This window comes from Macaca nemestrina, chromosome 13 (assembly GCF_043159975.1).
Source record: "Macaca nemestrina isolate mMacNem1 chromosome 13, mMacNem.hap1, whole genome shotgun sequence".
NCBI lineage: Eukaryota > Metazoa > Chordata > Mammalia > Primates > Cercopithecidae > Macaca > Macaca nemestrina.
The window spans coordinates 82,082,001-82,096,947 of record NC_092137.1 but is presented as its reverse complement, the minus strand read 5'-3'; the positions used below and the strand labels follow the sequence as shown (position 1 = coordinate 82,096,947).

The 14,947-nt window shown below is 35.9% G+C and overlaps 1 long non-coding RNA gene across 2 annotated transcripts; it reads left to right on the top strand.

Annotated features, from left to right (window-relative positions):
• The first annotated feature begins 4,313 nt into the window (after nucleotides 1-4,313).
• LOC139357914 (uncharacterized) lies at nucleotides 4,314-14,728 on the top strand. Of its 2 annotated transcripts, XR_011611951.1 has the most exons (4): nucleotides 4,314-4,586; nucleotides 11,559-11,879; nucleotides 13,306-13,424; nucleotides 14,180-14,728. It is a non-coding gene; the product is annotated as an uncharacterized lncRNA (long non-coding RNA). The 2 variants fall into 2 exon arrangements; XR_011611950.1 differs by lacking the exon at nucleotides 4,314-4,586 and having other exon boundaries at nucleotides 10,504-11,879.
• Nucleotides 14,729-14,947: the final 219 nt, after the last annotated feature.

The following is a 14,947-nucleotide window of genomic DNA, read 5'->3' as shown; positions in this document are numbered from 1 at the left end:
TCAATCCCCATCGACCCAACAGACGCCAAATTCTGTGAAAAATAAGTTTTAGTTGTGCTGAACAATTTAAATTTGGGAGATATTTGTCACTTAATTAGTCTACCTCAACTTAATACAAGTCATGAAAAAAGTCACCAAACAGTACTTACCTGGCTCTATTTCTAACCAAAACACAAAAGCTCTGTCTTAAATCAAATTTCTTTTGAAGCTTTTTTGGAAGCCTAGGGTATGAGTTGCATATGTTCTGAAAATTGTACTATGAAAAAATCATGTGAACTTTACATTCTCTTCTTCTCTTGTCTTGATGTATCTTAAAAAAAAGAAAAAGAAAAAGAAAAAAAAAGATAAGGGTACCCCATTTAAGCTTGGGATGTAGGCTTCAGATCAAATCCAGAAAAGCAGGATGGCAACAGATAGACATGATATAGAGGAAGCAGGGAAAGTGTTATTTCTGCATATGAATTGGAAAGTTAAAACAAATCCACCAGGACTTATATAAGAATGTGACTCATCAGTTGTTTGCATAGCGTCCAAGTGAAATTTGAATCTATGAACTTGGAGTAAAGGGAAGGAAATACTCCAGATCAGTAGGTTCTATGAAAAGCCTTGAACCTTCAAAACTAGCTAGCCTGGCCTGTCTGGGATTTCAGCTCCTTACATATTCAATTTTATTCATGGACAGATGTGCTGCTAAAAGGTTGAACTCTGGCTGTCAGAGCATTACAATGGAAATGGCCACATTCACAGATGAAAGGAATGATTATTGTTCTATTCCTAAACTCTATGATTATTGTAGGTAAAAAGAAAAATTAGCTTTGAATTTCTGTTTCAATTAAGCCATTTGATAACCATGAAGAAATAAATCATAGGAGTATATCCAAGCATATATTTGGATTTCACATAACCCATGGAAGAAAAAAAAAATCCTAGATTTAGTCATCTCTTTCACCTAAAACATGAAACCAAGGCATAGGTTCTGTTTTATAATTTTAGTGTTTTAAATACAAGTAGTCCTCACTTGGCACAGTAGTATGGGACTGTAAAAATCCTAATAAAACCTGAAATCTACAAAAGGATCTTAATAATCAGTGTGAAATATTCTGATTATTCCATGACCTTTACAATTTTTATCAAAACATTAAATCACTGTCAGTTATACATTTATAGAACATTTTTTAAAGTAGAACTAATATTTTTGAACACCATATTTTAAAATATTAGAAACATGGGAATTAAAGTTTAAGAATAGTTTGAGGTCGGGTGCAATGGCTCATGCCTGTAATCCCAGCACTTTGGGAGGCCAAGGTGGGCAGATCACAAGGTCAAGAGATTGAGACCATCCTGGCCAACATGGTGAAACTCTGTCTCTATTAAAAATACAAAAATTAGCTGGCGGTAGTGGTGCACACCTGTAGTCCCAGCTACTAGGGAGGCTGAGACAGGAGAATCGCTTGAACCCGTGAGGCAGAAGTTGCAGTGAGCTGAGATTGCACCACTGCAGTCCAGCCTGGCAACAAAGTGAGACTCTGTCTCAAGAAAAAAAAAAAAAAAGAATAGTTTGAACATTGCTTCCCTGCCTGTTGTTGTATAACATGATAAAGAACAGGTATCTCTTCTATGCCTTGGCAAAGTATCGTATTCCTTTCTAAGTTTGGATCAGCTTCTAATATTTAACTTCTTGTAATTTCAATGTCATAAAATATTTTCAAGTGCACTTTTTTTTACACAAGCACAAACATTGCTCTCTATGTGTGAACTAAATAACATATGTTCAGTGACCAATAACCAACAGACTTGGAAAAAAATTATATGATTGGTCAGTCTTCATGATGTGCATCTGTCTTTGTGTAGTGATTCATGGACTGAAGAGCTATAGCAGTGAGGTTTGTACTTCTATCCAATTACAGTGCACATAGCATGTTTACTGAAACCATGTTGTTGGGGACTGGTATTACCTAATTAAAGCATTGTAACAGAAATGTATGCAAATTGGAATCATATAAACAGAGGACTGCCTGCATTTTGAAATATTTTTAAATATATAAAATAATTTAGTTTCCGATATTATTCAGCATTTTTGCCCTTGTTTTCCAGAACAAACACCTCTTTAACTTCTTTTATAAAATCACTATTATTATCAATTAATGTCCAAATATCAGATATGAATGTGTAACAGTTGTTATAAAATATTGTGTATTGCTTCACCTAGTCAGTCCAACTGGGCAAAATTGACTCATTTACTTTATTAAAAGTAACTAATTGTCAAATTACATTGTACAGAGTCAAACACATGTACCCACTGTTTTCATAGGAGAAAGCAAATCTAGATGGACTTTACAGTTCCGTATAGGCTTAGAGAGGGCATAGATTTTATAGCTCAGCACAATAACACAAGTTCTCTCTCCAACTCACCTGAAACATTAATGTTAATTGAATGACATACTTGATATTTCTAGTCCTTTACTGCACAGTTTCTCCTTGCAATTTGTAATGCTTTGGATTTTCCATATGTAAGAGTTGGATAAAAATGGGCCATGTAATACAGGGATAGAAACTTTAGACGTGTAGTTAAACTGCCATGTGAGTTTCATCCCTGCTGCTCTCTAGGATGAAGATAGCAGAGAGGAAGAAGAATAACATTTATTAACCTGTATTTGCCCTTTATACATGCTATTTCATTTAATTTTCATAGCCACCATATGATGAAAGCATTGTTATCCCTATTTTAAAATAAGAAATGGAGTCTCAGAGAGAGAATGTCCATTGCTGCAGTACACAAAGCTAGTAAGTGATGGCCTGGAGATTTATGTCCAGTTTTGTCTAATCCCAATATTCACAACATTTTTTATATCAGCAGGTAAAACAGTTTTCCATTCAGTGCAGATATTTTATTTGATGTATAATTGAAATGATGAAAAGAGACAAAAGACAGCCAGTTACAATAATCACAAATTCATCAATATCATGGCATAATATTGTGTTGTGCATCATAAAAACACCTACAACGATTATGATTATGTTCTTCACATTATCCCATAGGACTACACCAATGCCTTAACAGAACTATTTATTGACAGAACCTGCTTAATCCCAAATGGATTTAGTGATAACACTGAACATCTGTGGTTGTCCCTTACTGTCTATTCAACTCATCTCAAGCAGGTCTCTTGGAAGGAGATGCACAATTCCAGCCCTGCCTAACTGAACTTGTTTTTAGAAAAAAAAATGAGATACTACAATCCAAGAGCCTTATAAACCTCAACATGTTCTATGGGATACATTATTATGAAGTTGTATGTATTTTTGCAGGTAAGAATAGAGTGACATTCTGAATAGGTAATTTAAAGCATAATTTGATTTCATGTGCCTAGATCACTTGAGACAAACTCCATTTGCTCATACACAAATGTGGTTGATCTGAAAAAAGTCATTCTCATAAGTGCCTTTAAAATTTGCTATATAACAGTAAGTAAGAAAGGTAGCCAGATAGTCACACACTGCAGAATTAAGGCATGCTGCCTCTAGGTGGGTCTCCATTCTGATATATTCATTGGTTATCATTTTGAGTGATATAAATGAGTAATACCTCAGAAAGCTAGCAAGCTAACGTTTTCCTGAAGGCATAAGATATTTTAAGAAATAACCTTATAGCAAGTCTAACATTAATATGAAATACTGTGAATTAAAAATCCCTGGACTGGGAAATAACAGAAATGCCACTTTCCAGAGACTGTGGAAATCAACACATTCTACTGTATTTGTCCTCACAACTTCAACTTGCTATGTAAATGGAAAAATAAATTTATGCCTTTCAGGTCTAAAGCAAAAAAACCAGAAGTTTGAGTTATATATTGCTATAAAAAGGGCCAATGAATTGGTGTCCTTGGCGATAAATAGTAAGAACAAACACACACATACTTTTGGCGATTCAGACTTATTTTTATTTACTTATAGCATTCATTTTCTTTTTAGAGGTTTTAAGGTATCTCATTGAAAATGCTGACAAAAGCCCTTGAGAGATACAAAGTAACACTGTAAACTTTTAACACACAACATAACTGAGATAAGGAGTCAGTAATTTATCCAAAACCAACAGAAAGAAATAGTAATAATAAAGTGGATCCTTGTATAGGATAATTTTAAGCCCCAGGAATCGTTTTCTCTAGTACAATTTGATAGCTAGTCAACATTGACAAATATTGATTGCTTAGAATGTACCAGCACTTGCTAAGTACCTTTCTTAAGACCTGCCACCCTTTGTAAGTTGATTTTCTTCAGAGGGGATCCTGAAGTTAAATAAAATAATCCCCAAATCTTTAGAATTACATTGAAAAGATGGTGTTGCTTTTAGAATCAGATTGTTATAGGACTTTTGGGGTGTCGATTTTCTGGCCAGAAACCTCTGTGGCTGGTGGTTCCTTTGCTCGAGTTCTTGCTTGCGTCCAGGTAGAATGAGATATGCAGACACGTGGAAGGTGAACAAGAGGAAAAGAAGCTTTATTCAGCGTTACAACAGATCGGAGGAGACCCACAGTGGGTAGCTCTTCTCTGCCGGCAGGTCATCTCTGCAGCTCTCAGCAGAGAAGGTAGGTAGCATCTCTTGGCAGCTCTAAGCAAAGAGGGTAGCTCCTCTCTGCGTCTGACCTTCCCATCATCTCCAGCTCTGAGCTGAGAGGAGTGCTTCTCTCCACAGCTGGCTATCCTGTCATCTCTCTGACTTCTCCTCTGGCCTTCCTGTGCCCTGCTCAGGGTGCGCCCAGGGCTTTTATGGACCTCAGAGAGGAGGATGTGCTTGCTGATTGGTCCATGGGTGGCTATGGGTGGCCCAGAAGAGGCCCACAAGTCCCCACTCTGGTCAGTGGGACTGGCAGCCCAGACCCCAGCCTTCAGGCCCTCCCTGGCTTGAAGGTATCCTTACTTGGGAGCTGCCCCCTTCTGCCCAGGAATCAAATCTGCCTCCCGCTGCCATGCGCGGCCCCAGGACTCAGCACCAATTCCCGCTCAGAGATCAGAGCAGGCACCAGGAGCCAAGAGACGCCAGGCAGCAGAAGCAAACACCTCCAAACCTACAGGGATATGGGTCTTTCCTGGGGCCCCCAAGGGTACAGGCTGCAGAGATGCCAGGGTCCTGCGCCCGGGAGGGTGGTTGCAGCTGCACTCGGAAGCTCCCAACCTGCCAACCCCGAGCCTCCGATCCACAGCCGCAGTTTGGGCAGATGCAGGGGCACCCGGGGAGCTCTTTCCCCAACTCAGAAGGGGCGGGACTCCCAACAGCTCCGTGGAATGTGCAGCGCCAGTCACACCTCCGTGTTGCAGCAGGCGTGATAGCAGCAGCCACTGCCATCAATATCAGGGGTGTATAATCTGTAAGCATATTTGAATAAGCGGAGGTCATGTACATTACTGACAGCTGTAAGAGGAGAGTGTTTGGTGTGTCAGAGATCTTACAAATGGCACCGTTTAGGATATTGTCAACATTCAGGATGTGGCCATGGGAGTAGATTGCCGAAATAGGGTAGAGATGATAAAACCAGGGGAGTTGAAAAGAGCAGGAGGTCTGACACTATGGTTCAGAAGTTTCCCTGGATAGATCTTTACTCTTTGAGATCACGGCCAGTCTAAGCGGGTTCACAGCAAGCCGGATGTTCCTTTCCTGCCTGATCTGTTTTGTTTTTTCCTTTTTGCGAAGACTGGCTCTAAAATTGGGAAAGTTGATCAAGCCAGATATTTTTAAATAATTTACAACTCTTTCTCGTTGCTTGATTTTCACAGTTGATTAGTTCCAGATTTCAGTTATTTTATATCTTAAATCTCAGTTATATTTCTCTTCATCCCTTTCCCCTCTGTCTTTGTTTTTCAAAGCTGCTTTTCAAGCTTTCATAATTTCCAGTTGGACTATTTTTAAAGCCTTATATCACCAACCTTCATTTCAATTAATCTAATATGACTGTTGAAGTAATCTTCCAAAAATGAACCATTTTTTTTCAAATTCCATAGCTACATATTGCCTCAATGCTCTCTGAAAACTCCAGTATCATCATATCTGTATCATTATCTTACTAATGGAATTATTATCCCACTAGATTTTCTAAGTTGGATCTTCTTCCTCTTCCTGAATGTTTTGTGTAGAAGTTGCTGATTTTTCTACTTTTGATTAAGCTCAAATCACATGTGGTTAGTGCAACATGAAAACCATTACAGTTTCATCCTTAAACACAAATTCTTTCTTTAAAGTTCACACCAACATATATTTCATCCTATAACCTCTCCTTCAGGGGCTTCCCTAACTGGTTCTAGAAGAAGAGGTTCCAAAGTTGACTTAGTGATAGATGGATAAAGATTGAACTTTTGAGTTCCATATAGCCTGTGAAAAATTCACCAGGGGATTAACTTCTTCTCTGCTTATTTTCTCCCTTTAGTAATTTCTTTTATTTTCTCCTCCTTTTCTTTCTCCGTCTTGCTGCATCCCTCCTTTTTTCTCTCCCTTCCCTTGTTTTTCTTGTTTCCTTTATTTGTCATCTAGCAAGAAGGAAGACAGGGCAAACTAGTGAGGTAAGGAGATTACACAGGCAATTATACGTCTATGAAGATCTAGGAAGAACATCAAACTCTTCACTTCAGTGACCTGCAGAAATATAGATCCTGTTCTATCATTTCTATCAATTTTCAAGTTTCACCCATTCTCCTGTACTCTTCTTTCTGTCAAGTTTCTGCTTTCTTGTAGAATTCTTCATTCTGGCTCATATGTAAAATTGAGGTAAGATTTTTAGTTAAAGGGGAAAAAAGTTATTTTACAATACATTATGAGTAGAGTAGAATTCACTGACATTTCAGTTGGGAAAGAATTGGGATGGATGAGTGAAGGCTAGAACATTTTTTATTGTACCAAAAATATTTTTCAAATAGAATTTTCACCATTCTATATTGTAGGGGAATTTTACTGTCATTTCTCACCTTACACAATTTCTCTTTATTTCCTCTCATTTTTCCTATGCACTTGTCCTCCCTTCATCTTCCCCTTCTCTTCCTTTAGCTCTTTAAAATCAGGAGCAAAGATCATTTTGTTGTTGTTGATTGTCTTATAAGAGTTAGCTTCCTTCATCTCCAAGATCTTGATGTCTGTCTCCCTCCATGCCCATGTAATTTATGAAGGTAATTTTATCAACTGTAAACAGTCAGAAGTTCATGAATAGAGCTAAGAATAAACTTTTATTTTGAGATTTCTCTTTCCCTGAATTCACTTTGCCTTACTTTTATAGCAGGATCAAGATGCTGTGTTCCCTATTGTTCCTCACTGAACATTTAATTACTAAATCCTGACACTCTCGTTTGTTTAACGGTCAACTTAGCAATTTTCTCTACAGATTTTAGTTTGGTACCAGGGATCTTGAGAGAAATATTACAGTACTTTTGTGATGTGAAGCTTAAATCATTGTAGAGGCCTTCTTTTATATAAAATGGTAATTATAAACAGATACAACATTAAATATTTATAATCAGTAATCACGACAAACTGCAAATTTTAAAAAGCTAACCAATGCCATGAACAGCTTAAAAATAAAACACAAAATGAGAAAATATTTGTATTCATTGATAGCCTGGCCATGTTCTATTCCATTCCCCTTCCCTGTCCTACATTTTTGGCTGCAAAATCATACCTTTGTAAGACAAGATATTTATACTAAGTTCTATACAGAATAAAAGAAAATAATGCATTATTTTACCATGGTATTTGTTTATTCATTGTAGGCTCTTTATTTCTACTTCACAAGTCATTACTGGTGATATCATGAACATTTTTAGGATGCTTGTCAGATTTAGGAAAATGTCTATCGAGCTTCATTTACAGATGAGTTTTGAATTTTTTGACGTTGCAAATTTTCTTCCAGTGACTAATCTAAATACTCTTAATTGCCATCACTTGTTAACAAGTTTCTTGCTGATGTCTTATTGTGGTTGTGTATTATACATCTTAGGTTATCTTCACCGGCCTCTGAATTTCCTGACAATCTCTCTTTAGCCTGCCTCTTTATGCCAGTAGCCATCAACAACACCTGAGTAGAGGACAAGTGTGATAGGGCCACTGGTATTGAGACAGCCTGCGCTTAACTGATTGTGGTTAAAATATAACACTTGATCAAATTTTACTACAATAGATGACCTGTAAACACATTGCTAGGGCTCCTCGTAAGAAAGACAGGCAAGCAAGGGGGTCCTGAAATGAAAGTTTGTTTAACTTCATGGCAACTTGTTAACTCTTTCTCTGGTTCCTACTCTTAAGAAACTTCCAGAACATTATGATATTTGATCCACATAAGAAGCTTTACATCATGACTTTTGTTTATGTTTTCCTTCCCTGACAGTAATAGTTGTACATATTACCCAAATCTTGGATGACATCCCAATAATAATTAACACTAATATTCCCCTGAAATAAAGAATTTTTATCAAAATACTGGAAACAACATAATTTTATATATGGACACAGTAATGTGATTGCCAACCTATGCAATGGAGCCTTGCATTAACAATGATATCCTATAGCAAAGTAATTTAAATTACATTTAAGTTGATGAATTGATTGCCCTTATCTAAAATTAGCATATATCAGTAGTAAATGATAAATCTGATTTTCTCCTTCAATGACCTCTTCCCTCTGGTACTTAACTTTTAACTTAAGGTTGTGAAAATCAGGGAAGAAGTTCCACGCAATACCCACACAGCCTCAAATCCAAATGCCTCCATCTCCCCCACATCCCACTGCCTCAGGTACCATGACTCTGTTGAAGAGTATCACTTACCTCTCTATTTCCCAAGGCAGAACACAGGAAGCCAGGATACTCACATTGTGTCCACTTGCATATGCTTTCTCCTTTTTAGTTTCATGGTCAGTTTCCTAGTTCAGGCTTTTCTCTTCATATTTCTGGGTTAGAATAAAAGACCCCTTTACTTGACCACTACCTCTAAGATGCTTTCCTCATCTGAAAATCAATTTGATTTTAGCATTATAGAAATGCACTTTACAAGACATCTTGGATGTTATTCCTGTTCTTAAATTTCACCAGTCTTCTCATGGCTTCCAAGAAGTAATTTGAATGTATTTTCACAGGTTATAAGACACTTTATGTTCTGCTCTGGCCTCTATACCTTTTAAGACTTCTCTTCTACCAATATATCTCTTGTTCAAGCCTTCAGAAATAATAAACTCCGTGGAGAATTTTGAACAATCTCTGATACATGTTCTCTTTTTCTGTAACATGTTATTTACACATGTGTATCTCGGATCATTCTTGCTCATCCTTGAAGTCTTTATGTGAAGTCTGCACTTCATGAGCTCTTCCCTGATTTCCCCAGGAAGAATTAAATCCTTTTATGCCTGCATTTTAAAAGAAAATTTACATCTAAAAATTTCTTACAGAATTATTTTCTCTTATGATTTACATATCCGTCTCTTCATTAGACAGTAATACCTTAGTCTACTATCTTATCTATCTATATCGACCTATGTATACCCATATATACATTTATAGCTAATATCAAACTAAATGTCTGGGATGTAATAAGCATTTAAACATTCGCTAAATGAATTACATAACACATTTGATTTTCTTCAAATGATTGTCAGCATTGATACTTTCTTCAAAGACCCCAGTTTTTGTTTTTTTGCTAACCAAAACAAGTTTTTGATAAAATCATACATATCTTCTGTTACTGTAAGAGCTTTTCAGCAGATAAAAAATAAACAAAATTCTATCATAACTGCATCAATTTATATTACTGAAATAACCCTGCCTGTATTTATTGAGTCTGCAATGGAAATATTTTAGAACCTATGTAAAAGTAGACAAACATGATGATTTAGACATGCTGACTAGCTTCTTGGCCACTATATTATTCATAGCTTGGTGTCTTCCTTGACCCTGGTAGTTCAAACTTGTGAACAATAGTGTTACTTAGTTTCAATAGATGCCCAGTTAAAAGATACTGATACAGTGCCTTCTTAGAACACTTTGGAGAATGACATCAATCCAGAAAACTGAGGCTCAGCCTGTAATCTCTCCAGTTCCAGTCAAGACTTTAATCCTTCCACTTCATCTCCACAAACTCTTTACTAGCCATCCATACTTCTCTTTCTAATCCACCTAGATTATTTAAAAGGCCATATTAAGTCAACTGCTTGACATCAGTCGAGAATGACATCAATCCAGAAAACTGAGGCTCAGCCTGTAATCTCTCCAGTTCCAGTCAAGACTTTAATCCTTCCACTTCATCTCCACAAACTCTCTACTAGCCATCCATACTCCTCTTTCTAATCCACTTAGATTATTTAAAAGGCCATAGTAAGTCAACTGCTTGACATCAGTCTCAGCTATTCCAAAACTACTGATATGGACCACTTTTATATTTTATCCACTATAATTTGTATGCATGCCATAGTCTTTTACTTTCAATTTTCATCCTACTGACACAATACCTTGATCACCTGCTTCTGCACTTGGAAGGACCATGAGAAGATTTTAATACTTCTTTGTCTGTTCTTCTCTGTTTTACCCATGTAACTGTTAAGATGTTTGTTTTGTTTGTATCAAATTGCCATTCTTATCCATTCAGAAACCAGAAAAGTGCCTTAAGCAAAGTAGTGTATTGGAGATGCTTTGAATTAGGAAATATAATTCTTATCCCAGTTCTACCAATGATCTCTTTATATTAGACAAGATATAACATCTCATCCTTTTAAGTTTGGATTACATATTAGAGAAATCCTGTTCCTTGTTACCACTGAGAAGACTCAGCACTTCAGAGAGTATAAGTTATATGCAGCCATAGCTAGTTTGATGAGTCTGGTCTGGAATTCAGATCTCTTGGAGCCACCATAGGTTACCCCTGCATCTATTAAATTTCCTGAGCTTTGTTTTCTCTTCTTTAACATGAGAATTATATCATCCATTCTCACCTCATAAAGTTATTGTAATTTAAAAAATCATGACGTGATGCATGATAAACAAAAGTGTCCATACTAATATGCAATATTGTTAGTGCATGACCTCCCAGAGCCCTCTTCTTTTTGTGGAATCAAAGATTATCCTTATTTCACTCTATTCTCTTAAACTGGGTTTTGATTACTAAGCTCTCCCCAATTTTTTATACACAGCAATTATATCTCTTTACATGGTAGACAAACAGCAATCTCTGTGCATGCACTGTTCCCACCATGCATTTTCCCCAAACTAGAATCATCTAGAAATAGATGCAGGAAATGTATCATGATGGAGCCATAGATATCCTGAGTCTGAGACTGTAGCACAAACATGAGCAACCTTCTGGAGAAAAAGAAGGTAGGGATCAGAAATACAGACTAGAAGGAAGTAAAAGCAGAGTAAGAATTGTTCCTCTGGGAAAAAATGGTAAATAACAGTCATTGTGCACCTGATATATGTTGGGCACCATTACATATATTTTCACATTTGACATTCACAAAGTAGATGAATAAGATAGCTGGAGTCACTCATCCATAGCAAGTAGAGCGAGAATGTAAACTGGGTCTGTCTGTTTATCAGTGCAGATAAATGAAATGAAAGCAAGGAGCCAGAGAGCAGCAGCTATGGGCACTTTCTTGAGCTAAATATACAGGAAAATAAGAAGATTCCCCAGATTCTGACAAGGACTTCCTGTGGGAGAACCAAGGCACTGGATGATGATGAATGACTGCTGAGATTGTGCAAGAGGCCTAGCCCTGAGGCTGTCCCCGGAATCGAGTTACAGGCTTGAGAACAGAAAAAAATTTCTGCATCAGTCATGAGGTTAATGAATGTAAACTGAGGAGTCAAGCTAATGTGCTGAGACAGATGAAGTTCACCCATCCACTGCAATTTTTGGAGGTGAAATTAATCCTAGTTTCTCTTGTCAATATTACTTCTCTTCAGAATATCTTATACAGTCTTATGAAAAAAATCTCAAGTAAAAATCTCCAGCCCATTTTATGTGTTTCCATATGCCTAATAGATTTATCCACTTAGGGGTTTCATGGTAAATTATACAAAGTAAGTAGAAAGAATAATTATTTAATATTTCCACCAAATTTGTATCTTTAACACCATGACCTTTGTCAGTAAATAACACTTTGAAAAGTTTGCATCCTCCTTGTTTTCAGCTCCATATACAACCTGCAGCAAGTCTTGTCAATTCTGTCTTTAAAATATATTCATTTACTCCTCTCCGACTCCATTCTCTTCACCATTACCATTTTTCTCATGGATCATTTAAAAAAGTAGTTAGTATTTCTATGCCGACCTCTGTTGTCAATTTCAAATCCATTCTTCATACTTTGGCCAGAGCATCTTTTATAAATGCATAGCTGATTATGTCACTCCTAGCAGTAATTTCCCATTCAGTTTAAATAAAGTTCAAATACATTTATGCTGTAATTTCTGTGAAAGATGCCCCTAGAGTTGTGCAGTGCACAGCCTGCATACCCTATGCTGAAGAGATACAACTTCTTTCTAATGTATTATTTTAGCAACCTGTAACTCTCCTTCCTAATCCTTATACAATTGGAAGTAATATTTTGGGCTGATAATTTATTTAAATCTTATATTTCTTGATAGACTGTTAGCTTCACTGAAACAAAAACTAGTCTGTGTAGCCTGCCACTAAATCTTTATCTTCAAGATGAATACCCTAAACCAAACTAGTGCTGATAAATATGTGTAGAACAAACATGAATGTCAAATGGGTTACTGGATGACTAACAGTGCGATTAATTGAATAATTCACTTTTGAATAGTTTCAGAGAGATCATTACTAGGTTTGCATTTTTTTGTGGCATAAAGATAAAAAAGCTCTTACTTTAAATTTTTGGTTAAGAGAGTATTGATATCCCTCTAAGGATTTCTAGCGTGTTTTTTATGATGATTACTTCTGTGATGCCTTCTCTGAAGATGCTAGCCCAAAACGATATCTTGATTCTCTGACTTATTCTAGAATTTATTATCTGCACTATTCGTTTTAAGCACTGATAATATTCTACCCATCTAATTACCAAGAAGACACCTAGATTTATGTAATCAAGCCCTTGTATATCAGCTCCCGTGGGCTCTTAGGCTTCTGGAATTGAGTCCAAGTTTGCATTTGTTTTGTGTTCCTGACAGAGACTAACACTGTTCTGTGTGCATAGAAAATAATCAGTGATCATAACATGTATGAATAAGTGAATGAATGAACAATTTGCAAGCAGCTGCAAGTTTCAATGTTCCTTATGGTAAGGATGAGAAAATTCCTGAACACATTTATCTTTCATTGTTTCAGAATTTTAAAGAAAAAATAGGAGAATTAAGACCGTCGTGTGACATCGTTTATGACATCTGCAAGTATGCTACCATATGAGAGCTAGATACTATTTTTTTCCATGAAATTTGATTTGTCTGGTAAGTTCTCTTTCTTTTTAAAATAATTCTATAATATTGACTTTTGTGTTTAATTTTATTTTGTTGAAAGAAATATCTTAGCCTTACTTCAGTTTTGAAGAAAAAGTTATAAATCATAGCCCTCTTGTCCTAGTCCATCAATTTTATCATTTTTTTGTAATTCAATATACTTAGATTTTTGTAATTATAATATACAAATAAGTTTGTTTTATAGTTTTATGTTTTCATTTGAGAAAGTAATTATTCCATGAAAATTTTGTTTTCATTATGTAAGAGACACATTCATGAAAAGCTCGGTATCAAGAAAATTAGTTTTATTTTTGCTAAATTACATTAGTTTTGCTTTAAGTGGGCAGTTAATCAAGATGGCTGCTAGCATTGCTTTCTCCTTTTAGCTTCTGAAAAGCTACTAATATTTCTGATAGATTTATCTCCATTTGCTATTAAAGTTCAATGGACAATGACTGCTAATATTTAGTTTGAAGACGAATGTAATTGTAGGAAGAGCACAGCTTTAGGCATTTATAAAAGTCCTGGTTTAACTCCTGATTTCAACACTTAGTGTCTGTGTGATCTAGAAAAAGTTACTTTAATTTCTTGAGACTTAGTTTCTTCATCTGTAAAATGGTTATGATAATTCCTATTTTGAAGTATGTTGTGATAAAGCAGAAGTAAAATGCATGGCAATGCAAATTAAATGCTAATTTCTTTCTCTCTTCACACTCACATCTCATCTTTTCTTTTTTTTTTTTCAGATACAAGGTCTCACTCTGTAACCAAGGCTGGAGTGTAGTGGCATGGTCATAGCTCACTGCAACCTTAAACTATTGTCACCCTATCTTCATACTTTTTTGGCAAACTCTTCACTCCCCCTAACCTGTAGTCTCACACATTTTCAAAACAGCTGAAACTAAACAGAGATAAATGTTGGTTTCAGTTTGACAGCCAAAGATGTTTAATTCTGTTGTATTATTTTTTCTTTAAAAACATCTAGAAGAATTAAAGAGTGTAAGCCTGGCAGTAATTTTAAACATATTGGTGATCTTTAATAATAACAACAGTGGCAATAAAAACAATCATAAACCCCACTATTTATCAAAAGCTCATTATGTAGAAAGAACTGACCTAAATATTTTACATAGATTATCTCTAATACTTAGAAAAAGTGTATAGTAATCATAAGCTTGTAATTTAGAAGAAACAAGAAACAAATTCATATGCCCAAGGGTACGCAGCATACAAATGCTACAGACCAAGCAGCTCCAAGCAGAAATTCCCAGGTCTATTTCTTATTTTCTATTCAGTTTATACTATTTTCCCCTAATAAACATCTACAAATCAACCTATAGTATATGACTTCATTCAATGAAAGCATTCATTAAAAAATGAATAAAACTGCTGTTTAAAGATACCTACCATAAATCACATACACATTTATAAATTGTACACACAACTCATTTTGTGTTTTGAGCAGTTTTCTATCACTATTGAAGATTCAGGAGACATTATTGGTGATATCATAC